The sequence below is a fragment of the Gorilla gorilla genome, chromosome 3, assembly GCF_029281585.2.
Source record: "Gorilla gorilla gorilla isolate KB3781 chromosome 3, NHGRI_mGorGor1-v2.1_pri, whole genome shotgun sequence".
Classification (NCBI taxonomy): domain Eukaryota; kingdom Metazoa; phylum Chordata; class Mammalia; order Primates; family Hominidae; genus Gorilla; species Gorilla gorilla.
The window spans coordinates 158098891-158125792 of record NC_073227.2 but is presented as its reverse complement, the minus strand read 5'-3'; the positions used below and the strand labels follow the sequence as shown (position 1 = coordinate 158125792).

The following is a 26902-nucleotide window of genomic DNA, read 5'->3' as shown; positions in this document are numbered from 1 at the left end:
ACCTCCATAGATGTCAGAGGATGTATGGACATGCCTGGGTGTCCAGGCAGAAGTTTGCTGCAGGGGTGGATCCCTGCTAGGGCAGCATGGAAGAGAAATGGGTTGAAACCCCAACACAGAGTCCCCACTGGGACACTGTCTAGTGGAGCTGTGAGAAGAGGGCTATGGTCCTGCAGAGTCCAGAATGGCAGGATCATGGACAGTTTGTACCGTGTGCCTGGAAAAGCCTCATACACTCAATGCCAGCCCATGAAAACAGCCAGGTATGGGGATATACCCTGCAAAGCCACAGGAGCGGAGCTGCCCAAGGCCGTGGGAACCCACCTCTGGCAACATCATTACCTGGGTAAAATAACCTGGATGTGAGACATGGAGTCAAAGGAGATCATTTTGGAGCTTTAAGATTTGACTGCCCTGCTGGATTTCAGACTTGCATGTGGCCTGTAACCTCTTCATTTTGGCCAATTTCTCCCATTTGGAAAGGGTGTATTCACCTAATACCTGTACTCCCATTGTATCTAGGAAGTAACTAACTTATTTTTTATTTTACAGGCTCATAGGTGGAAAGGACTTGTCTCAGATGAAACTTTAGACTTGGACTTTTGAGTTAATGCTGGAATGAATTAAGACATTGAGGGACTGTCAGGAAGGCATGATTGGGTTTCAAATGTGAGGACATGAGACTTGGGAGGGGCCAGGGGCAGAATGATATGGTTTGGCTGTGTCCCCATCCAAATCTCAAATTGAATTGTAATAATCCCCACATGTCAAGGGTGAGGTCAGGTGGAGATAATTGAATTACAGGGGTGGTTTCCTCCATACTGTTCTCTTGGTCATGAATAAGTCTTATGAGATCTGATGATATTATAAATGGGAGTTTCCCTACACAAGCTCTCTTGCCTGCTGCCATGTAATAGATGACTTTGCTCCTCATTCACATTCCGCAATGATTGTGATGCCTCCCCAGCCGTCTGGAACTGTGAGTTAATTAAACCTCTTTCCTTTATAAGTTACCCAGTCTTGGGTATATCTTTATTAGCAGCCTGAGAACAGACTAATACAAAAAGTCTGTATATCCTGCTGTTGTTGATCATAGTGTTCTGTAAATGTTCATTAGATTGCACTTATTCATTCTTCTATATCCTTGCTGATTTTCTGACTAGAAGTTCTGTTTATTACTGAGAAAGGAATGTTAAAATCTCCAACTACTATTTTTGATTTGGTTATATTTCCTTTCAGTTGGGTCAATTTTTACTTCGCATATTTTGCAACCAATTTCATACACATTTAGAATGGTTATTTCATCTTGTTGAATTGGCCATTTTAGCATTATGTAAAATTCTTAATGCCTTGTAACATTTTTGGTTTGTTTTGATGTCTAATTTGTCTGATATTAATATAGACATGTTAATGTTTTATTTTAAATCAATATATTTTAGATGAGTTACTTGTAGACAGAATACCACTAGATTTTTGTTTTTATCCAACTTACTATTCCTGTCTTTTAATTGGTGTGTTTAGATTTTTTTCCTTCAATATAATTATACACATTCTTAGATTAGGTCTACAATTTTATTATTTATTTTCTGTTTATTCCCCCTGTTTTCCCTTTCCTGCCTCTTTTGGATTACTTGAATAATTTGTAGTATTTCATTTTAATTAATCTATTCTGTATATAATTTTTGTTGTTATTCTAGCAATTACAATATACATATTTAATGTTATGCAGTCTACTTTGACTCAGTATTTTAACACTTCAGCTGAAATGTAGAAAACCTAATTAAAGACCCCTTAACAACCTCTGCCTTTATTGTAACAGTACTAAGAGGTGGGGACTTTAACAGGTGATTAGGTTACAAGGGTTCTACCATCATGAATGAATTAATGCAGTTATCATGGTAGTAGGTTAGTTATCATGGGAGTAGCTTTATTATAAATGCAAGTTCTCTCTCACAAGCACTTTTTGCCCTCCCTTCTTTTTGCCATGGGATAATCCTTAGCAGATTCTGGCAGCATCGGGCTTTCCATCATTCATAATCATGAGCTGAATAAGGTTATTTTCTTTATGAATTGCTCAGTCTGTGGCATCTGTCATAGCAGCAGAAAATGGACAGAGACACAATCTGAACAGAGAAAATGAACAGAAAAAAGATGAAGAAAGTCTTTGGCAGCTCTGGCAATAATAATTAAAAAAATCAACATTCATGTTACACGATGTCAGAAGAAATGAATAGAGCTGAGATGACAGAGTATTTGAAGAAATAATAGCTGAAAACTCCCTAAAGTGATGAAAGATACAAACCTATAGATTCAAGAAGCTCAGAAAATTGGGAACAAGATAAACCCCTCAAATTCACCCTAAGACACATATTAATTAAACGTCTGAAAACTAAAAACATAGAAAATAATCCTGAAAGTGCTCTGAGAAAAACAGAACACTGCCTGTAGAAGAACTTCAGCTTTAAAAACTGTATATTTTTTGTCTGAAACTGTGGAGACCAGAAAGCAGTGATACAATCTATTTTAAATGCTAAAAAGAAACCCGTGGAAATTGTGCATCCTGTATACAGAAAAAAGTTTCTCTTGAATAAAGCTTAAATAAAGGCATTATTAGCTGAAGAAAAAATAAATAAATTTGACATTAGCAGATTTACCCATAAAGATGAGCTAAGTAAGGCTCTTAAAACAAAACAATAATAAGAACATCTGGAACATCAAGAAGGAAAAGAACAATAGAAAAAGAAGAAATATGTGTAGAAAATATATTCTTTTCCTCAGAAGCTTTATAAAACATTTTCATGATTAAAACTTAAATTATAACATTATATGAAAAATAAGACAATGATATTTAAAAGTTGGGAAAGTAAAGAGAGAAAAATGGAAATAATGTGGTCATAGTCCACTTGAAGTTGTAAAATGTTAATACAAGTAGACTGTAAAAGTCATATTTGTATATTTTAAAATGCCACTCAATCAGTACAAGAACTATGCAAAAAGAGTGAAAAAGACTGTAATTTAATGATGCCACAATCCTAAATATAAGTTCAAGTAATATACAGAAAGATAAATATAACAAATAAATGAGAGCAAAGTAATAATACAGAAAGATAATTATAAAATGGTAGATCTAAGCTCTAACGTATCAATAATTACTTTAAATGGAAGTGGTCTATACATACCAACCAAAAGAGAGATTGGCAGAGTGAATTAAAAAATTACAATTCAACAATATGTAGATTACAAGAATCTCACTTTTAGTGACATGGGTAGGTTGAAAGTAAAGGAGTGGAAAAAGAAATACCTTATAAATATTAGCTAAAAATTAGAGTGCCTATATTAAATATAATAATGTAGACTTTGGAGCAAAGAAAATTACTTAAGAGAAATAAGGATATCATATAATGATAAAAGGGTCAGTATAATGGAATCCAACAAGAAGTTAAGCAGAACTACAACAAGAAAATCTCTACAAAGATGTAAATTAAACAATAAATTTCTATATAATCCATGGCCAAAGATGAGATTTCAAAGCAATTTTGAAAAACATAGGTAACTAAATGAAAATGCAATTTATAAAAACGTGTGGGGTTCTGTTAAACAGAAGTGGGAGGAAAATTTATGGCACTTAATGCTTACATTTACACCAAAGAAAAATCTAGAGTCAAAAATGTAAGTTCCTTTGTCAAGAAATAAAAAGAGAAAAATAAAACAACTATAAGGAAGGGAATAATAAAGATAAATGCAGAAGCCCACAGCAATGATAATAGAAAAATAATAGAATAAATAAGGCAAAAAGCTGATTCTTAGAAGTAAGAAATCAAATTGATGAAATTCCAACAATATTGACAAAAAAATTAAAAAGGCATGAATTGTCAAAATCAGGTATAAAACAAGCAATGCAACTACAGACCCTTCCATCATTAAAAGAATAATCCAGGAATACTAAAAACATCTATACTGTCATAAATTTAACTATTTAAATAGAATGGGTCAACTCCTCAAAATCTGAAAACTGCATAAAAAACCTTGGTAAAATAGATATAGTAGCCTCATAACCATTATTTAATTTGATTTGTAATTTAAAATTCCCCAAAAAGAAATACCTTGGCTCAGTTAATTTCACTGAGGAATTCTACTATATATTTAAAAGAGTAATGAACACCAATTTTACAAATTGTCTTCAAGAAGATACAAGAGGTAGAAATGCCTTCCAACTCATTTTATGAAGTCAGTGATACTTTGATTCCAAAACTAGACAAAGATGATATAAAAATTGAAAATTACAGATAAATATTCCTCATTAATTTAGACCTAAAAAATGTAACAAAATAATAACACACTGAATACAAAAATGTATACAAATAATTATATGACATGACTACATAGGATATATTCTTGTTATTCAAGCCTGGTTTAATATTTTAAAAATCAGTCAACATAGTCCACCTTATTAACAGACTAATGAAGAAAAGCATCATGATTATATCAATTGTTGCAGAAAATGCTTTTTATGAACCTATTTCCATTCTACCCTAATTCATTTTCATAAAAAATCCCTCAGAAAACAAGGAATAGAGGATATAGAATAGCCTAGGCTTGAATAAAGAGCATCTAAAGGATCTGATAGTCAACATCATACCTAACAGTAAATGACTGAATATCTTCCCCCTAATATTCACAAAAAACCAAAATGCCTCTGCTTTTATACCATTTATAAAACATAGTATTGAAAATTATAGTCACTGCAATAAGAAAAGATAATAATAAAATAATAAATACAAGACATGAAGATTGGAAAGTGAAAACAAAATAAGAGAATAAAAACTGACAAATGGCATAATTATCTACATACAAAATCCTAAGGAATCTATAATAAACTCCTGGGACCAATAAGTACGTGGAGGAAGGTGGCAGGACACAACATAAATGTATAAAAGCCAATCACATTTCTGTATACTAACAATGACAATATGAAAACTAAAATTTAAAACAACGATATTTAAAATTGCTGCGAAGAAAATAACATACTTAGTTATATACTTAACTAAACACTTACAGTATCTGTATGCTGAAAATTAAAAATGCTAATGAAATCAGTCAAAGATGATTTAAATACTTGGAGAAACATACCATGCTCATTGAACTCGAAAACTCAATATAGTAAAGGTATCAACTCTCTTCACGTTTATATATGTTTAATGCACTTCCTATCAAATCTCCAGTAAGTGATTCTATAGAGATTGCCAAGCTCACTCTGAAATTTTCATAGAAAGGCCTAGGCTCTAGAAAAACTAAAATAATCCCAAGAAGGAAGATTAAAGTGAGACATTAATCTACCTGATATTAAAGATTACCATATAGCTATGGTAATGAAGACAAATCAATGAAACTGAACAGAGCACCTGCAAGTAGACCCACACATGCTCAGTTGATTCCGAAAAAGATGCAAAAGCAATTTAATGGAGAATAACCTTTTCTACAAATGCTAGTGGATAAATTGGATATCTATGGATATCTATCTCACCAACCAACCAACCAACCAACCAACCAACAGGCCAGGTGTGGTAGCTCATGCCTATAAACCCAGTACTTTGGGAGGCCAAGAAGGGAGGACCACTTATGGGAAATTTAGCTCAGAACAGATGTCATACAATTAAGTTTAAAATTTTAAAGTATAATACTTTTTTTAAAAATTGAAAGAAAAAATTTTGCAATATGGTAGTACTAAAAAAATTCTTAGATTTGACATCAAAGTACAATTCATTAAAAATAATCGATAAATTGAACTTCATGAAAATTAAAATTTTGCTCTACAAATTAAATTGTTTGCCCCGCAAAAGCCATGTGAAGAAAATGTAAAGACTACAGAGTGGGAAGACTATTTGCAAACAACACAAGAAAAGGACTATTATCTAAACCATGTAAAGAATACTTAAAACTCAGCCGTAAAAATACTATCTATACCAGGGTGCGGTGGCTCATGCCTGTAATCCCAGCACTTTGGGAGGCCAAGGTGGGCGGATCACAAGGTCAGGAGATTGAGACCATCCTGGGGCAACACAGTGAAACCCCATCTCAAATGAAAAAAAAAAAAAAAGAAAATAGCCGCGCGTGGTATCACGTGCCTGTAGTCCCAGCTACTCGGGAGGCTGAGGCAGGAGAATTGCTTGAACCCGGGAGGTGGAGGTTGCAGTGAGTCTAGATCACACCAGTGCACTCCAGCCTGGGTGACAGAGTGAGACTCCATGTCAAAAACAAAAAACAAAACAAAAAAAATCTATTTAGAAAATGAACAAAAAGCATGGACGTTACACCAAAGAGAATACACAGATGATGAATAAGTGTATGAAAATATATTCAGTGTCACTAGCCAGTAAAGAAATTCCAGTTAAACCCACAATGAAATATTACTACACACATATCAGAATGGCCAATGGAAAAAAAAATGGTAACACCTAATATTGGTGAGGTCGTAGAGAAACTGGAGCACTCATAGATAGATCATTTGACTGTAAAACAGTACAGATTCAATGGAAAACAGTTTGGCAGTTTCTTATAAAAGTATACAATTACCATATGACCCAGCAATTGTACTCTTGAGAATTTATTCCAGAGAAATTGAAACATATGTTCACATAAAAACCTGTGCACAAATGTTCATAGCAGCTCTATTCAATATAGACCAAAATGGGCTCTTTACAGCTTTTGTCTATACTGAATGAAGACGGAGTCCAGGTGTGCTTTAGTAGATGAATGTTTGAAATATTGTAGTAACTATATTCCATATACTACTTATCAGTGAAAAGGAGGAAAGTGTTATTCATTCAATCATTTGGATTAATCTCTAGGAAGTTATACTGAGGAAAAAATCCTAAAAGAATAATATTATATGATTTTATTTATGTAACATTTAAAAAATGTTATTTTAGAATTTTGGAAGTAGAAAAATGATTAGTGGTTTCTTAGGGGTGAAGGATTGGTTAGAGGATCTGAGGAAACGGTTATGGTTACAAAAGAGCAACATGAGGGATACATTTAGTGATGAAAGTCTTCTGCGCTAGTGGATACATGAACCTATGAGAGTCCAACATTGTATACAGGTAAATACACACAGGAGAGACAAATACAGATACAACTGGAAAATTTGGTGGATGGGTGGGTTTTATCAATATCTTGGTTATAATATACTACAGTTTTGAAACATGTTATAGTTTGGGGTAACTGGGAATGCTGTACATAGATTCTATCTTAAAACTGTATGTGAATCTAATGATCTCTATAAAAATTTGAATTAAATTATTGTTTCTAAGTATGTGTATGTAGGGGTGGGTTTGTGTTTATGTTTGTGTGTTCACATATATTGAAGGTGGATGTCCCAATCCAAGTTCATTATGTCTCCCGAAATTGCTTCCCCTTCTGGGATAGTATCTCAGGATATTTTAGTGGTTAAATCATGGCATGACTTGGAGCCAACAAATCTGGCTTTGAGTGCTGATTCTGCTATTTACTAGTTTTTACTTGGATAAGGCGTCTTTAGTCTCTTCAATTTTCAATTTCCCCATCAGAAAAATGCTGTGTTTGTGTTTTTTAATAGAAAATAATCACCTTTGTAAATTATTTAGCTGAGTTCTTTGCATATATTATTTGTTTATCTGTATCTCCAACTAATGATATTAATTTTTCAAGATACCTTTCTTCCAGAATTTATCATGTTCTGAAATTTTTTATTTGCCTTTTATTAGTCTTCTAGTACTTAGTCTCTTGTGATTATTGTAGTTAAATGCATTAATTTTATTATACTTTGATTGTTGAAATAATCTCTTAAATATCTTCCACTTTTTGTTACCTGGCGCTGGATTACAAAAGTAATTTTTCTAAACATGAGTTAGATAATGACAATGTAATGTATTGAGTTATTTTATTTCAGTATGAAGTGGACATGTAGAACAGAATAAAGGACAAAGGCACAGGAAGGAAAGTCAGACTACCTGAGTACTCTCTGACCTTGGCAACTCCCATTAACTTTCTGAGCTTCAGCTTCATAATCTGAAAAATGAGTTTAATAACAATAACTACCTCTTAGGTTCACTGTGAACATGAAAAGAGATGATTCCTCTAAAGTGCTTGGAGGAGTGCCTAGAACCTAGTAATCAGCAAGGAAATGAATAACAAACGTTCACAATTGGAAAGGATAATAGAAGTTTGTGGAACACTGCAGAGAATGATACTGTTTAGGAAAAGAGACTGAGGAATCATAAGTAAGTGAACAATTGTTGGATATAATCATCTTTATTTCATGTTATGCTGTTACCTGGAAAGAAATAGTAATTCTCCAACAAGATTCTTTTGATTACACAGAATTTAGACCCAATGATAATTTGTGCTAATATTATTTGCAACAGTGTATCACTTTCTTCATTTTGATAGATTACAGTATTAACCTGTCTGGTAACAGTGAATAAATTAATTGTTCTTCAGAGTCTCTTTCTGACCCACTGTCCTTTGAGTGTACATGAAAGGTTTTGACAACTTAAATATTATTTAAATTTTCTATAAGACGTTATTTCTCTGTTGTGGTCATTTTACTCCCTCTATCCATCCAGGCGATATTTGGCAACATTTGGAAACATTTTTGTCTGTCCACCGCAGGGAATGTAATGAGCACTTACATACATGACTTCATTGCTGACTCACACAGAGATTTGGCTATTGATTGCTTTATAAATATCAGGATTCATAATAATTGTTTTGAATTTAAGAATATAGCATGCTACTGTGAAGTTTTATGCGTACCTAAGTATATTGCAAATTTTAATAAATGGAGGAACCCCAAATTGTATTTCTTAAAAAATAAGAATAACTTGTTTTTAACATGTATATATTAAAATTTAAATTTATATACAATTGTTTTTCCAATGGAAAGCTAAAGACCACAAGAGGGCAGGGATAATGATGTAAGATTTAATAAGTGTTTAAATTAATAAATTAAATTATAAAATATTAGTTGATTTGGGTTATGATGTATAGTGAGAATAACACTTCGATGGTATAAATAATAATAATTTTCTAAGAATTAAAAATACACAAATAAGACTCAAATAGAGCCATTGTAGAATCGGGTATTTGGATTTTCACTTTGAACCAATGAGATTATCAGCTACATTTTTTTCCATGTGTTTTTATTTGTGCATTTGGTAAAAATAAATTATAAATATATGAATGCTTGAAGCCTCTGAGAATATTTTAAATCTCCTGGGAAAAATGTACGCTGAGTTTGGGTGTGATAGACAGACCTTCAGGCAAATCGCATTGGTTTCCATCTCCTGGTGTCTGTGCCTCTGTGTAAACCTTCCCCCCTTGAATGGGTGTGAGACTAAAACTTTTAAAACTGATTTCTAACCAATAGAAATGAATATGCATATATATATCATATATACATGGCAAAAATGATAAGGTGATAGAAGGTCAGTTCTGTGATTACATTACCTTACATAAGGTAAGGTATGATGTATCGTGGCAAAATGAAATAGAGATTCACCTTTCTGGCCCAATGAAGTCAACAATCAATTTGGGGGAGGCTATGCGGCAAGGAACTACTGTTGGTTTTTAGGAACTGTGAGTGGTCTCTAGGACAGGAAAAACCCCTCGAGTTTATAGCCAGCAAAATGCTGGGACTCTCAGTCATGAAGCCATAAGGAAATGAATTCTGCTAAAAGAAAGAGCTTGGAAGTGGATTCTTCCCCAGTCAAGATTCCAAATGAAAAACATTCCCCCAACACCTCCACAGTAGCCTTATGAGACCCTGAGCAAAAGTACTCAGCTAAGCCATGCTCCTGACCACAGAAACTGCAAGATAATAAAATGTGTGTTGTTTTAAGCTGGTAAGCCTCTGGTAGTTTGTTATGCAGCAGCAGAAAATTAATACAGTGGGCTTTGGTTTTGCAGATCTATCTATCCTCTACTTATTGTGGGATTTTAGGTATACACTGCAAGGCATGAGCTTTTAAAATATATGTGAGGAGTTTTTCAAATATAATGGTCTACTGCACCAGCCAGGCTTTCATCACAGTGAAATCAACAGAAAGTCTCAATATTTAAACAAAAGTGGGTTAATATGAATCTCACTTAAAAACAAGTGAAAATTAGTGTTTAGAACTCTGACTTGTACCTAATCCATTCTTTTTTTTTTTTTCTTTGCTCGGCTTTCTGTTTTTAATGAAAAAATGTAGTTCAGAAATTTTGAAAGACATTTTGTTATGCATTGGTATAAATTGGAGAAAAAATATTTTAGATGATTCAAGAGTGAATGAGTCATCAACAGATGGTTTCAGTTAAGCCTTTTCTCAAAACACATACTTACCAGGGGGTAAAACAACTAGTGCAGATGTCTGGTTTAAACAAATTTGTTCTTTTTGTTTGTTTTTTAAAATGTAACTCAGGTAAATATAAATGTTTTAATTTGGAATGGAATATGTTATAAAATATTATATCTGTCACATGTTATAGCCACACCACAGAAAAGTAGGTGATTATATTCAAGGTATTAAATATTTAGAGCAGGTCAAAAAGTGGGAATATGTAAAATCATGTTTGCATGTTAAAGGACCCTAATATTTTCATACAAATCATAACCTAATAAAAATCCTGGCTATGATTATGAATGTTTTGTTTGAAAGAAAGAAAAGAAAGAGTGAGGTTACACACATTTTTGGCCAACTGATATGGTTTGGCTCTGTGTCCCCACCCAAATTTCATTTTGAATTGTAATCCCTTTGTGTCAAGGGAGGATCCTGGTGGGAGGTGATTAAATTATGGGAGTGGTTTCCCCCATTCTTTTCTCCTTATAGTGAGTGAGTCTCAGGAGATCTGATGGTTTTAAAAGTGGCAGTTTTTCTTGTGCATGCTCTCTCTCTCATCTGCCACCATGTAAGAAGTGCCTGCTTCCCCTTATGCCTTGATTGTAAGTTTCCTGAGGCCCCCCCAGCCATGCAGAACTGTGAGTCAGTTAAATCTCTTTCCTTTGTAAATTACCCATTATCAGGAAGTTATTTACAGCAGTGTGAAAATGGACAAATACACCAACTAATCAGCAAAATATTATATATTTTATGTTTTCTAATTGTGTATTGCAAAATAGTTTAGAATACCTAATGTGAAGAATGCAATAATATTCTAATAAAACTAGTAGAAGGAGGTATCAGATATTTCTCAAGTTGATTTTATAATTCTGGTATAATGTTTAGGGTTCTCCAGAGAAACAGAATCGATAGAATATACGTATTCTTTTGTATTATTTCAAGGAATGTATGCATTATTTAAAAAATGTATTATTTTAAGGACTAGGCTCATATGATCATGGGGCTGACAAGTTGAAAATCTATCAGGCAGGCCAGTAGTCTGGAAATGCAGGCAGAATTTCTATGTTATAGTTTAGAGGCAGAAATCCTTGTTCTCTGGGAAACTTCAGCTTTTGCTCTTATGGTCTTCAACTGATTGGACAAGGCCCACTCACATTATCTAGGGCAATCTTTTTTACTTAAAAGTCAATTGATTATAAATGTTAACTACATCTACAAAATACCTTCACAGCAACACTTAGATTATTTGATTTATTAACTGTACTATAGTATTGCTAAGATGACAGAGAAACTGATAATTACATCTGGTTTCATAGTTTGCTTTCTTTTAAATGTATATACATATATGTATACAAATTACATATTATACATGTAATATATATTTCTACATATTCAATTATTAGTTGATTGATATAATATCCATTAATACTAATATGTATTCATCAATATTATTTTAATTGATATATTATGTTTTATATATTCATTAATTCAACTTCATTTATTAAACATTTTCTATACTGTGTTCTGAGACCCAAACAACAAATAGGGTATTATTCTTATATATTGGAGAAGTTCAAATTTAATTGAGATGAAATATAACTCAAGATTTTATGAATATTATTATAGCATTCCTAGTTTTCTATTTGAAAAACCCTAAATTGGAGATAATTTATTAAAAAATTATAGGGTAACTATATGTGCAAGGCACTGGACTATATATGCCCAGTATAATTTAAGGGTTAAAAAAATAAAGTGTCTTTCCCCAAAGAGTTTAAAATCTACTGGAAATTGTTTCAGCTTTAATTTGGCCGCTATGTAATACAGGACATATTACTATAATTTGAAATTCAGTTTTCTTATCTGTGAAATGGGAATTGAACTGAATAGTATTTCAGTAAGTTTTTTTATAATTCTAAAACATTATCATTTTCAAGACTGTATAGAAAGTTATTCTTTAGTGGGTAGAATAGATGCATTATTTATATTAATTTGGTTTCAAGTAGAAAAATAGCAATTGATAGCATGTATTTAAGTTGTGAGCTCTAGATATATTTTCTCTTATTTAGATCAACATCTAAATTGCCTTCATAAAACAATAAAAATTAATCTCAAAGACTGATAGAGAAAATTACCAATAAGTAGGAAATGCAGTGGCCAATAGCAGAATATGTTCTTTAAGTTTGCTTAAGCATTAGATGAACAAAACTTTTTTGAGATAGTTAATTTGTTATTAATTATATATAGGAAACAATATCATGTGAGGCTTGAGGATTTGAAAAGCTGTATGTGTTCAAGATTGTTCTTTGCAAGTCATGTTATGTTTGTCTCCAAATTAAATCTTGTTTTAAAATTTGGCCATCTGATAATAAAGGGGACCCTTCATTGTAAAATAGATATTATAAGGATGTAAGATTTTAAAAATATTTAAAATATTTAAAATATTTAAAAATAATTCTTTGTATTAATTTTAATTTTAAAAATTACACAGGTCAGTGAAATGATCACGATGCAATTGGTAGCATGCGTAGTTGATGATTCATGAATTTGAAGAAAAATGATACACTATTTTGTATATCTTTTCTTGTTGAAGAAAGACCAAACCTTCCATTCTCTTACTGAACTGCTTATAATTTTCAGTGCACATTGAAGTTTCATTCTTCATATTTGCTTTCTATTTTCATAGTGATTTGAATGGAATGTGATCTCCATCACTCAGCCATTATCCTGCCCTTTGTGGCCATAGCCTTTGACTCAGGCCTGAGTTCACCACAACTTATTTTTACAGTGATCCTGACATGCAGCCAGTCCACTTGGCAGTATTTTCACTCTTGCTTAGCTGATTTCAAAATGAAGATTCTTATTGTTTCTCTTCAAAGCATTTCTAGTTTCAGCAAGAAACCTTTTAAAATAAAACTGCTGTTATGCAAATGACTGAAGACAAAATGCATTTCTTTTCCAATTCCCTGATTCTGTCTCAACTATTAAGTTCTGTAGAGCTCTCCACTTTTCAGTCTTATTTATAAAGATATTATCAAATCTAGCAATATTTTCTCAAGAAATTGCTGGGCAGTGAGTACTTTTTTATAATGGTGAATGGATTCACTGTTTTCATATACTATGTTGTAGAAAATATATCCAATATGCGTGTAGCAAATGCTTGTCTTGTTGGGTATTAAATGACTGAGTTGTTTATGACTATCAGTGAGGCAAAGGGAACATTGCAAGGTTTGGGACTGGAATTATTTTCTTTCTGACTTTTGATGTTCTCCTTTTAAGGTTTTGTTTTGCTGCTTACTCTATGCATTATTTCATTTCAGTTTTTTTTCTTCCTTGGTGGACTTTTTACAACCTACTAGGAGTTGATGGGCTTCGAATTTTCAAGGTATAATTTAGTAGTTTTCTCTCAATCACAATGTTGAGTGACCATTTATTTATTTATTTTCACAGAACTAGTTTTATAACCAGGGTGGTTGCAAAAATAAATGGTAACTAAAGTATGTAAACTCATCTTGCTTGTAATTTTGGTTTATAGCTTATCCTAGTGGTTCCCAAACTTTAGTGTGCACCAGAATCACCTGGTTTAAAACCAACCAGACAGCTGGGCCCCACCCCAGAATTCAGTAGTTTTGAGGGGTGGGGTCTGAAATTTTGAATTTTGAATGACTACCCTGCCAGTGCCACTGCTGCTTGGCAAGAGACCACAGTTTGGAAATTACCGCTGCAGAACATGAAAGAATAGTAGATGCTGGTCATTTTGTTCAAATAAAATAGCACACTGTCATCTACTGAAGAGGGCACAAATGCCATTGTTCTTAAGAAATAGCTGTGACTTTCTCTTCTTAAAACAGTATACCTTCTTTAAGCTTAGCTCTTGCATTCTGTGAATAAAACTCGAATTGAAGGAATGGCCATATTTCTGACAAGTCATGAGGCTTACCAAGGTCAATTTCATTTGCTGTATCACGTAAAATACAATTCTACTTACAATTGCCTGGCATGGATGATTGCACTTTTTTTAATGTACACAATACATTTGACATTGAGAAATAAGAAGCTATGAAAATAAGGTTGATAGCCAGTAAAGAAGTTTTTCCTTAAATGGTTGCAATCTGCCAAGAGCTGATAAGGAAAGAATCCTGTGGGGACAATGACAAAAAACTTAAAGCCATCAAACCCATGTCAGCACTAGGCAAGAAAACAAATAGAATTCCAGACAATTCAGAACAAATACTACAAATCAGAGACCATACTCTAACCTCCTTTCAATCTTACACTTTTGAAAGACAACTTAGAAGTACCAAGGACAGTGAGCAACTCCACACTAATAGTTAACATTGCGCCTTTATTTTGACTTTCTTCTGTTGAGCTGGAGTTAAATTTGTCTTCAGTAAAAACTTTTCTCAGCTTCTCTATGGTGCATATCATATTAGCTCTAATGTAAAATGTTCAAGAAAAAAAACAGGCTGAGCAAAGGTAAGTTAATTATTTAAAATTGTGTGTTAATTATGATGAATTAGAGTAATGAAGTTATGCTTAGCAGATTTCTGTTGTGCCTTTACATTCTGTGTTCTAAACGGTTTTGAAGTTATAAAGTATTATTGGAGAAGGATATTACCATATGAAGTTAAAATTATTAATCTTAGCTTCATGGATTCATACCCATGAAGTAGATAGTTAATTATTCCTCATTTTTCACATGGTATTATATAAAAGGTATGTCACAGATTTATAATTTTTTTTAAATTTTGACATTAAAATGAGTTGTGTGTCAAATTTTGGTGCTACTTCTTACACAGAGTACTTAAAATGAATGGGAGCAGAAAATGGATCAACTGGAGTTGTTGTGACTTATGTTATCTTATAGTTTACAACATTTTAAAGTTGTTCAGCTAAGGTAGATGGGCATAAAGCTAATAATATCAGTATCGCTCTATCATTGAAAGATTGCCATATGCAAGGTAGTACTTCCCAGGCTGTGAACTGCACAACTTCTTTAAAATGTTTTACAGATGACGTCTCATGGAGTTTGTGGAATTTTAGATTTAGGGAAGTCAAATAACCTGAAAATCTCATGCAGATGCTAAATGCTGAAGCTAGAATTTGAACTCATCTTATTCTTTTAATTATACTGCCTTATTACAAGTTTATATTAATGCATTCAAGGTTATTTATATGTGTGAACAACCTCCTCCTGTTGATAAAAAGATACTAATATAAATGATTTCCCAAAGTGGGATTTTATAAAAGACTACATAGAAAGTAAATGCTGTTGAAACCAGGTAGGGGTGGGGATAGCCATAGATCTTTATAGTACAAATATATTGGTATATTACAGAAACAGCCTGCTTAGTTGAAATGCAAAAGTGATCAAGAAAACAGTGCATTGTTTTGTGGATTTATAAGAGACTAAGAAATCCAGGGTGAGATAGCTCAGTGAATGGTGAATATAGTGAATGTCTGTGAAATAAGAGGAAATAAAGACTCCCTAGCATAGAGCAAAAGATATTGACTTTAATGATGTTTTTCTTTTTCTCATGTATTTTTTTTCTTGTTCCAAATTGTAAAATAATATGTGCATTTGTTTTCTGCTAAATTGTTGTTTTACTGAATTCACTGCTTAACTTGTCAATGATAAAAGGAGTTATTTCAAAGACTTGGCCAAGGAAGCTGAAGGTAGGAGAATAAACCAACTTCTTGCAAATAAGACCAACAAAAACAAAACAAACCTAGAGTGGTGATTACTGATAAGGTTTGGCTCTGTATCCCCACCTAAATTTCATGTTGAATTGTGATCCCCATTGATGGGGAGGGACTTGGTAGTAGATTATTAGATCACGGGGGCAGATTTCTCCTTTGCTGTACTCATGATAGTGAGTTCTTATGAGATCTGGTTGTTTAAAAGTGTGTAACATCTCCCCTTGGTGCTTTTCCTCCTTCTCTGGCCACATAAGATGTGCCTGCTTCCCCTTTGCCTTCCGCCATGATTATAAGTTTCCTGAGTCTTCCCCAGTCATGCTGCTTGTACAGAGTGTGGAACTGAATGGATTAAACCTCTTTTCTTTATAATTTACCCAGTTTTACTTATTTCTTTATAGCAGTGTGTGAATGGACTAAGGCAGTTAGTGAGGGAAAGCTTCTCTCTTGGTATTGTTATGGTGTTTGGGCTCAGTTTTACTCATTGTCTTATAGAAACTCTGAAACAAATCATCAGCCTCTAGCAAGTATAGTTTGAATTAAAGATAGAAAGTATAAAGCTTGTCTATTTTTCTTTTATTTAATTTCAGTTGCTTGAGAAAAGAAAAAAAAGATAAGAAACATGTAGATAAAGATAATTTATTCAGAAAAGTAGTCAAGAAAATAGAATGGCTTCAATGCAGAATATTTGAGTCATTTTAGAAATAGCATCAAACTGGCAGAAGTTTGAATAAAATGACAATGATGTAATAAAATAGCAAATGTACGATATTTCAATAATAGAAGTGGTAAATCATTTTAAATAAGTTAATTATAAAGGTAAATTTTTACAAAAATGATAGGGCCAGAGAGATATTAATTTAAAATTGTGTGAAAAAAGAGACATTGAATAGGGCTATAACTTTATCATCTTGATATCACATAGTATTGATTCATCAGTAAGGAAGATTTTTTTAATTTATGATACTGTATAAAATACTTGAATTTAACTAAGAAAGATCTCATTAAATTATTTTGTAATCACCAAACTAGGGTATTTTATCAAGATAATAAGCATTCTAATGATCAGATAATCCCTTAAAAGATCTTTAGGTAGCCAAATGAAAATATGCAGGTACAAATTGTTTTCTTTCAAGCAAACAGTATTATTACACCCTAGTTAATTGAATCCCCAGAACTGATTACAATATTACTTCCTTCCACGAGTATACATTTAATAGCAGTAATTTTCCTTCAAAAAAGTAATGTTAGATTAACAAACATTGACATTGGTCTAAAGGGGACTTTTATACATCTAAGAAATAATTGTCAGTAGCAATTAAGCTGTTTCACAGTTAAGGCTTACTGAAGGAAGCAGGGAAAAATGAACAAAGTATTCTGTAATATGAAATTTACCTACTGCATACCTGAATCATTGAAAAAATACATACTTGTAAGAAATATAGAGCGGGCAAGAATGAATTAAAATATAGGTGCCAAATATGAAGTAAGATCTACGTGTTCATTCATTAATTCTGACAATATATTTATAGAATGACTAATGTGGCCTTTTTGTGTAGAGTTTACATTAATTCAGTTTTCTCGGAGAAAATATTTAGAAGTTTAAAATGTTTGCTCTGTAGAATGAGAGGTGCAGTTGACTGAAGACATAGAAATAACTGAGAGCACAGTTGAGATTGGAGAAAATGAACATGGTACTCTTCAAAACAAACTGATGTAATCTAGAAGCATTCAGCAGCCTCTTGATAGCCATAAAGAATGCATACAATTTACTGCATTAGTTTGAGGTGTAGCAAAGTGGTAGATGTACGTTGAAGTGTTGTGTGAGCTTCAGTTGCACAAAAACTTAATGTAGAACTGCAAGAGAAAAAGTCTATTGACTACATGAAATTTTAACATCAAAAGGATAGGTGGAAAAATTAAAACCAGCAAACAAAACTTGAATCAGAAATATAGGAAGAAAATTAGATCAGAAGAACATTAACACAAACAAAATTGCAAAAGAGATGTTAAAGAGGAAAACTATTATTTTCATTTTCAATGCTCCAGAAAGCTTAAGGAAGACTGGGTACAAATGTTAGGGATGTCAGGAAAAGTCTCTCAGATGTTGTTATTTCTATGTTTGAACCAAAGCAAGGACCAGATCACCAGTGTACTTAATTCATAAATAGAAATTGGTGCTGCTTTATCAACACTGCTGGTGAGAAAAATCTCATGTTTTTATTGTGGTGAAATTCACATAGCATAAAATCAATCATTGTAAAGTGTGAAATTAAGTGGCATTTTGTACATTCACAATGTTGTACAACCCAAAGCCTCACTTTTAATAAGCGTAGTTTGTCTTGAAACATAAAATGAAAAAGCCTGAAGAAATCATATAGGGAAAGTATTGACTTGTAGCATAGACCCGAAAGAAATGAAAGAGAACGTTTGGAGTAGGTATGGGAATGATTCCACTCTTTGCTGACTAATGGATTAAATTATGGTCTAGGATATCTAACAAGAAACAAGAACATCTCCATCTGGTAGCAAAGAACTGACTTTGAAGGAAACACCCACAGTGCTACTTCAGCTAATCAAGGATTGTAGCAAAGCTGTGGTTTTCTTGATAGCTTTATGTCCCCTTACAGTTGTGCATACTTTATTTTCCAACAAGTACCATCTTATTTGGTATTATAAAAATTTTGTAGCATGCTAGGTCTTTTTTTTCTTCTACTTTTTTTTTTAATGGAGCAATTACGTCTTGCAGAACAGGCTATTTTAAATCATCATTTAAATATAAAATATTTTAAAAATAGAGTTATAAAATGATTTTCCTATACCTGCAATTAATGAAATTATTTCTGGGAATTATAAGCTCAGGAAAGAATTTTAGTGTTAGGAGGATATTGAATGAAATGGAAGAACTGTCACATACAAATGATGAGATTAGATAGATTTGGTTTTGTGGTGTCATGATATATACTGGCTTTCATCCAAGGTTCCTGGCTCACAACTTCTGTAGCCCTTGTTACAGTCTTTTGTTATAATGTTGGGTGTGTTAGGCCTCAGGCGCAGGCCTCTAACCTTCTCTTTCCCTCCTTTCTCCTACCTTTATCTCACTGACCCCAGGCAGGACTCTACTCTTCCCCGGCCTTTCTGATCGTGCGTCTTAAGACCTTTCCCAGAGATGGTCCTGCCCTATATTCTAGGCAGAAAGAATACTGATGTCCTGAAGCTTCCATAAAATCCTAAGAGGATTGGGTTAAGGGAGCTTCCAGATAGGTGAACACATGGAGATTCCTGGAGGGTGGCACACCCAGGGAGGGCATGGGAGCTCCACACCGTTTTCTACATGCCTGCCTATGCAACTCTCCATAGATATCCTTTGCAATACCAGCAAATGTAAGCAATTGTTTCCCTCAGTTCTGTGAGTTGTTCTAGCAAATTAATTGAACCAAAACAGGGAGTCATGGGAACCCCAATGCCTGATGCCAGTTAATCAGAATTTCAGAAGCCTAGAATTGTGACTGGTGAGCAAGGGGCAGGCTTGGGTACTGAGCCCCACCCTGTGGGATATGCTATCTCCAGATAGACAGTGTTGGAATTAAATAGGAGGGCACTCATCTGGTGTCCACCGCTTGGTGTGTGGGGAAACTCCCCCCTACATTTTGTCACGGAAGTCTTCTGTGTTGATTGTTGTGACATGAGAGTAGAGGAAAACCATGGTTTGAGAAAATTTTCCCCACACAGGTTGTCTTAGGGGAGAAAACAAAAGCTAGCAGATAAATGTAGAAAGAGAAAAGAAGACGGTGGTGAGGGTAGCCTGGTGTGCCAGGGAGCTGTTGCTTTTTCTGAGTCGCTTTATTCCAGGCTCTGCCAATGGTCGGCATGGCCCATGGAAATCAATGAGAACTTGTTCACCAGAAAAAACATGGAGAAAACCCAGGAAAATAGTAAGGGGAAAAGAAAAGAGGATAGGTTGACTACCTCTCAGAGAAAGCATAGGGACTCTGAGCTCATGCAACAAAAGCAGAAGGCAGCTAATGAGAAGTCTATGCAGACAAAAGAAAAATAATGACTGGCTATTTGGAAAACATGGGTGCTACGGCCAACTGGGTGTGTCATAAGCTTTAAGGTCAAGATTCTGTAGAGTGAATAGTCATTACATATACTATGACTTATACTTTAAAAACTATTTTAAACTTTACCTTTCAGCTTGACTTAGTGTGATGTTTTAGAAGCATTCTTCAAAGAATAAAACACTAACCATAAAAAAATGTACAAATATGAAGATTGAGAATAAGAGTGGAGGCACAGATGTGGGGAGTCCAACTGCTGGTTGTTTTTAATAGGAGAACTTGGTTAAGTATTTACACTGCTTTCTTTTATTAAAAACCATGATGACCTGATTCAGATAGTTTCCCTTCTGCTATGAACATGAGATCATAGATGAAACAGAACCTTCAAAGTAAGATCTAACTAAACACCAAAGAATAAAGGAAAGATTCAAAGAGCACAAAATATAATAAAAGTCAACATGGTGAGAGCCGATGGCACTGCAGCCCACAGTAATTTTTACCCTGTATTTAGGCATGAAAGGCTGAGTGTAGGCTTGTCATTCACACAGGAAGACCAGAGAGACAGCCTCAGGCTGTTGCAGGTGGGTAAACTGAATTTTCTAATCCTGCATAAAAATATGCATGAAAATCTTTTCATAGAGATTCTCCATTTATGAAAAGTGACCTAGAAAAACTTTACATACCTACAAAGAGATTTGGCCTTAAAATTTTTGCTCTGCCTAGGGTCCTAGGTATAAAGGAGGGAAGAAGGGAAGGCACGTATAAAAAATCAAAGCCCTGGGGCCAAAACATGTCCACATTTAATTTTTTTTCTGTCTAAAATCATTCCAGGACTGTTGTAATCCATATACCCTCATCAGTAATAAGAAAATTGAAATAATAAAATCAGAGAAAAAGAAAAAAGTTAATGCTGAAAATTAGCTCACACAACTGGATTACATGATATGATTAGAATCTTAGTAGATGGAAATAAACAGAATTAGGCATTAAAGTATTATAAATATGATAATCAGAGAAAAACTTCTAACTAAATATGCTGAAGTTTATTGATGGGATAACAAAATAGAATTATATATATATTTTATAATATACATATTGTTGTATATTATTTATATTTATTATGAGGAATTGGCTCATGTAATTATAGAAACTGAGAAGTCCCATGATCTGCTGTCTGCAAACTGGAGACCTAGGAAAGCGAGTTGTGTAATGTAGGCCGAGTCTGAAGGCCTGAGAACTGGGGAAGTCGATGATATGAATCCTAGTTCAAGGGCGGAAGATGACATGAGATGTCCCAGTTCGAACAGTGTGGCAGAAAAAAAAAGGGGGGGTAGATTCCTCCTTTCTTTAACTTCTGTTCTATTCAAGCCCTCAGAGGATTGAATGATACCCAACCATGTTGGGAAAGGTAATCTATTTTACTCAATCCACCATCTTAAATTCTAATTTCATTTGCAAACACCCTCACAAACATACCCAGGGAAAATGTTTAATCTAGGCACCCCATGGAGCATTCACATAGATGCATACCATTGTCTGTCATACTCAATGAGCAGACTAAGAAGGTTAGGAAGAGCTAACCAGAGAATTAGTGACCTGAGAGGTGGCTCTAAGAAAACTACCTTACATACTACAGAGAAATTTAAGCAGATGGTGTTAGTAACTGTAGGGCACACAAAGTGTTTCCTGGAATATTCATGATATTCTGCTTCTTTATCTTGGGACAGATTCCGTGAGCATGTTCACATTCTGAAAATTTGTGAAGCGGTACAAGGGAGACTAATATATTTCTATAAAAAGGTTAAAAAAGCTTATAAGTACAAAAAATATGAAATGTAACATTTTAAATTGTAAAGTGAAAAAAATTATATAAAAAATTTCTAGTAATTTTAGAGAAGTAAAAATGGAATTAAAAACAAGGAAAAGAAACCATGAGGACCAGAAATACAAAGCACAAAATAAGATGGTTGAACTAAATCTAAATATAAATCTACCTATTTAAATACGGGAAATATTAGCTTTGATAAAATAACAACATTTTATTTAAAATAATCATACCTAAAACGTAATGACTAAGAAATTTTGAAATTCAAGAAATAAGAAAAGTTGACCCAAGTATTAATTGCATAAAAATATTAATGTATAGACTTTATTACAGATAAAAGAAGTCATTAATAATAAAAATAATTCATTAGTCAGACCTCATAATCTTATATCTAAATATCTGTAATTCAGTAATTACTTAAAATTATTTTTTAAGAGAGGCTTTAACATTGCTAAAAGAATTAAGAGAAGATGAATTTTAACAATGGAGAAATAAAGCTCAGAGGAAGAAGTGGGATGTAAGGGGCAAAAGAACGCATTAAATTGAACTTATGTAACATTCTTCAAGTTATGAGTTTAAGTAGAATTCAAAGTAGAGCTCACTGATCATTTAAAAATATAAATAACTGAATGGAAAGAATGTATGATAGTACACTTATTAATACTTGTGAAATGCAGCAAAAGCCATAGACATTTACAATTTCAAGTATATTTTTTAAAAATTAAGAAAATAAGAAAATGTGAGCTAAGTATTAAACTCAAATAGTAAAATAATAATAGTACTTGTAAAAATGTAGAAATATGAGATAGTTATGATAAAAAAATTTCATATTAGATTAATATTAAAAAAAATACTATTTATAGGTGTTACTAATATACAATTTCCAAAAGGACTTATCACAAAAAGATAATAGGCTTAATTTTTAAATAATTGAGACATAACTATAAGTATAGCAAGATAAAAACAAAAGTAAATGGAAGACAGCTTTGTTTGCAATATCAAGAATTGGAAAAAACTAAACATCTATTAACAGGGGAATGGATAAATACATTTTTCCATAGGTATATGATGGAATATTATGCAGTAGAAATTAATGAACATATACCTGTGTGGATAAATGTCAACTATAAGGCTACATAAAAATCCAATTCTAAGAATACATATAGATGACACCAGTTGAATAAAGGTTTAAACATACATAATGATATTAGCTTTAAATCTTGTATCATCAGATCATGCTAGCCATTCCTCTATTTTTGCTCCTACCTGACATGTAAAAGCTCTCTGATCAGTTCCCAGTATTAACTTAATCTTTTACTTTCTGATTTCCCATCACTTTCTCCAATACTGGTGCTGTCATAGTTCTTGATGATTTAAAAGACAACCCATTATCTGCCATTTTCTGGCATCTCAGTTCCTGTCAGTTCTTTTATCTAATGATCTTCACCAATATCTCCACTCACAAGTCTAACACTCAGTCATTGGGCTCTCCAGCCATTACTTCCTGTCTTTGTGGCTAACGCTCCAGTATTGCCACAGCTTTGATCTCACTATGATTTACTGTATTAATTTTCTAGGGGTGTCTTAATAAAATACCTTACTACCTAGTTCACTGAGAAGAAGGAGGCAATCAGAAGAGACTTTCTACAACCCCCACTACAATTTCTAATAACCTACTTGCATTTGAACTCATATTTTCAACTTCTTCCTCTGCATGTCTTTCACCTTCATACTTATGAACTAGATCTTCTCCCTATCTTCCAAAGTCTTTGTTTTAGTGATTTTTTTTTCGCTCAACCATTCCCTTTCTACTGGAACTTTCCTATAAATATATAGACATGCTGTTGTTTCTCACATTTTTAAATGGCCTCTTAACCTTGAATTTCTCAAATACTGCTCCACTTATCTCCTTGTCTATATCCATGATTCCCAGTTTTTCTTCCACTATTCTCTACTGAACTCCTACCAGCAAGACTTCATTGTTACTACCTAACCAAAATGGTTCTTATCGAGGTCACCAATGACTTCCAATAAGAGAATTCCATGGTTATTTCTCAGTCCTATTTTACTTGATCTGTTAGCATTTGTCATATTTGTTACTCTGAGGACATCACACTCTCCTGGTTTTCCTTCTTTCTCAAAGGATAATCCCAATCCCATAACTGGTTTCTCCTCATCTCACAATCCCATTGTTGTTGCTCACTGGGAGTTAGTGCACCTTATAATGACATTTTGATCAATAATGGGCTGTACATAAAATGATGGACACATAAAATTATAATGGAGCTGAAAAATTTCTATCATCTAGTGACACCATAACCACCACAATGTCATTGTGCAACCCATTACCTTTGCTATATTTAGATACACAAATACTTACCATCGTAATACAATTACCTACAGTATTCAGTGCAGTAACATGCTGCAATAGGTTTTTAGCCTAGGAGCAACAGGCTATATCATACAACCTAGGTGAGCAGTAGGCTATACAATCTAGCTTTGTGCAAGAACCCTGTGTGATGTTCACACAACAACAAAATAGCCTGAGGATGCATTTCTCAGAGTGTGTCATTATTTAATGATGCATGACTGTATTTGGACCACTTCTCCTTACTATCATGCTAATTCTCTTGAAGCCCATTCAGGGTCATTTATATGGTAATGCTTCCAAATTTTATATTTACAATCTTCTTTCCCCTGCAGTCCAGCCTCATATATACAACTGTACCCTTGGTATCTTTGCCTGATATTATAATATACATATTTAATTTACTGTGTTCGAAACTGAGCTCCTGATCATTCTGCTGCCACTGCCTCCAAACATGCTCTTTTAATAGATTTGTTTGCTTGTTTGTTTCTGCTAATGATAGTTCTCTTTCCAATAGCTCAGAACTAAAATCTTGACCTATGCCATCATTATCTTTCACCTGGATTATTTTAACAGCCTCACAAGTGAACTTCCTGCCTTCTATCAAGCCCACCACTGAAAAACAAAACAAAAACAAAATAAATCTAGTCTATTTTCAACATACCAGGATTTTTTGATTAAAATATCAATGATATTATGCCTATTCTCTGCATAAAATTCTACCAACTGGTTACCATCTGACAAAGAGTTGTTAATAAGTTGTTATGAATGCCTCCAGCCAGTCCAAATCTGTACACTCCTCTAGACTCTTTTGTCTCTCTGATTTCATTTTCTGCTCCTCTCCTCCTTTCTATATTTATTTTTTTACTGTTCTTTATATATATCCAGTATATTTTCAATCCTTCATTTCCTTTAACTACTTACTCAAGAAACAATACATTGTCTGTGAAACTTGACACGGACCACATTTTCCTTTTATCTCTTACCTCATCTAACATATTATATATTTTAGAAATTTATTTTGCTCACTGCCTAACTTACTAAAATGCTATCTTTATGAGAAGAAGGATTTTGGTCTGTGTTTTGTCCTTTGTCCTATTTCTAGTAGCTAGAATAATACATGCACTTAATGTAATAGTATATACCACTTAATATTTGTTGACTGAATAGATGAAAAATACGTGTGTATATGTATGTGTGCACTATGGATATATAAAATATAGCAAACATGAGGATCTGTGCATGGAAAAAATAAACACCAAATTGGGGAGCTTCATCTCTTAGGTGGATAAATACAGGAAAGAAGCAATCTGAGGAGTACACAAGGAGATTCAAAATATTTGTGTTTATTTCATTAGTTTAGTGAAGAATATGTATTTGTTATATTATTTGTACTTTTTTGTATGTCAGAAAATTAATTTTATATGAAAGTAATGACATACTAATCATACTGTGATCTAATTAGCAACTAGTTGGATAAAATTCTATTATGCTTTGTTGTCTTCTTGAGCACTATCTTAAAAATTCCATGTATGTATTTAAAAAGTTGCTTGATTTTAAAAATATCCTTCATTTCTCTATTTTTCATAATTTTAGACATATGAAATAGAGTAATGGCTTTAATTGTATTTTTCAAAAGTTCTAGCATCTGTGTCACTTCTCTGTCAGTTTTCATTAATTGTTTTTTATCCTCATTATAGGTCATAGTTTTCTTTTTCTTACTACATCTGTTTCTTAGACTGGATGCCAGACAATTTGAATTCTACATTCAAATGGTGCTGTATAGATTTGATTTCCTATACATGTTTTTGATTAATTTATTTGAAACAGTTGAATCCACTTTGGTCTATTTTTTATTTTTGATTTGTTAGGTGACTCCATAGCAGTGTTTACTATAAGGCTAATATTACCCATTACTGAGGTAAGAGTCTCCTGAGTATTCCATCGAATGCCCTGTATATCCTGAAATTGTCCAGTCTGGATATTTACTGCCCTTTGTGAGTACCAGGCACTGTTTCCTCTAATTTTATTGAATGATCTTTCCCACAATTCTAAAGTAGTTTCCTCACATGCATGTGATGCTCAGTACTTTGCTGAGTACTCAGAGGAGACTCTGTAGACAGCCAGAATTTTCTCCCTGTGCAGTTTTCTCCTCTCTGGTACTTTCTTCTGCAAATTATAGCCACTTAGTCCGCCCCAGGGCCTCTACTAAGCTTCCTCAACTCAGGGAGTCTTCAGGACTCTGTGCCAAGGCTGGAACCTTTCTCAAGGCAATAAGCTGAAATAAATGTAAGATTCCTCCGGTTCGCTTTCCTTCTTTCGGGTATCACTTCTGTCTGGTATTAAGTGTCTTAAAAACTATTGCTTTTTTTCTTTTCTTTTTGTCTTGTCTTTTGGTTGTTTCAGATGGGATTATAAGTTTGTTCCTTATTATTACACCTTGACCAGAGCTTGTGTTTTATTACTATCACTTTCAAATATATGTACTCTTTAATCGTATTTGATTTTAAAAATACTTTTCTTCTTTCTTCTGCTTTTTCATTTCTCCAATATCTTTATGCATTTCCCCTTTCCATCTTTTGCTTTTCCTCTGCTT

At 33.3% G+C, this 26902-nt stretch overlaps 1 long non-coding RNA gene and 1 pseudogene across 8 annotated transcripts in view; both read left to right on the top strand.

Annotated features, from left to right (window-relative positions):
• The first annotated feature begins 10859 nt into the window (after nucleotides 1–10859).
• The window catches only part of LOC115934336 (uncharacterized), a 1028101-nt gene continuing 1012058 nt past the window's right edge, over nucleotides 10860–26902 (top strand). For 4 of the 8 annotated variants that reach the window (XR_008678952.2, XR_010133508.1, XR_008678954.2 and 1 more), the window contains exons 1-2: nucleotides 10901–10996; nucleotides 13676–13740. This is a non-coding gene — a long non-coding RNA (uncharacterized lncRNA). Of the gene's footprint in view, nucleotides 10997–13675; nucleotides 13741–26902 lie in introns of all 8 variants that reach the window. The other 4 variants (XR_010133507.1, XR_010133509.1, XR_008678953.2 and 1 more) reach the window with 4 other exon arrangements.
• LOC101126978 (small EDRK-rich factor 1-like) lies at nucleotides 19923–20109 on the top strand (annotated as a pseudogene).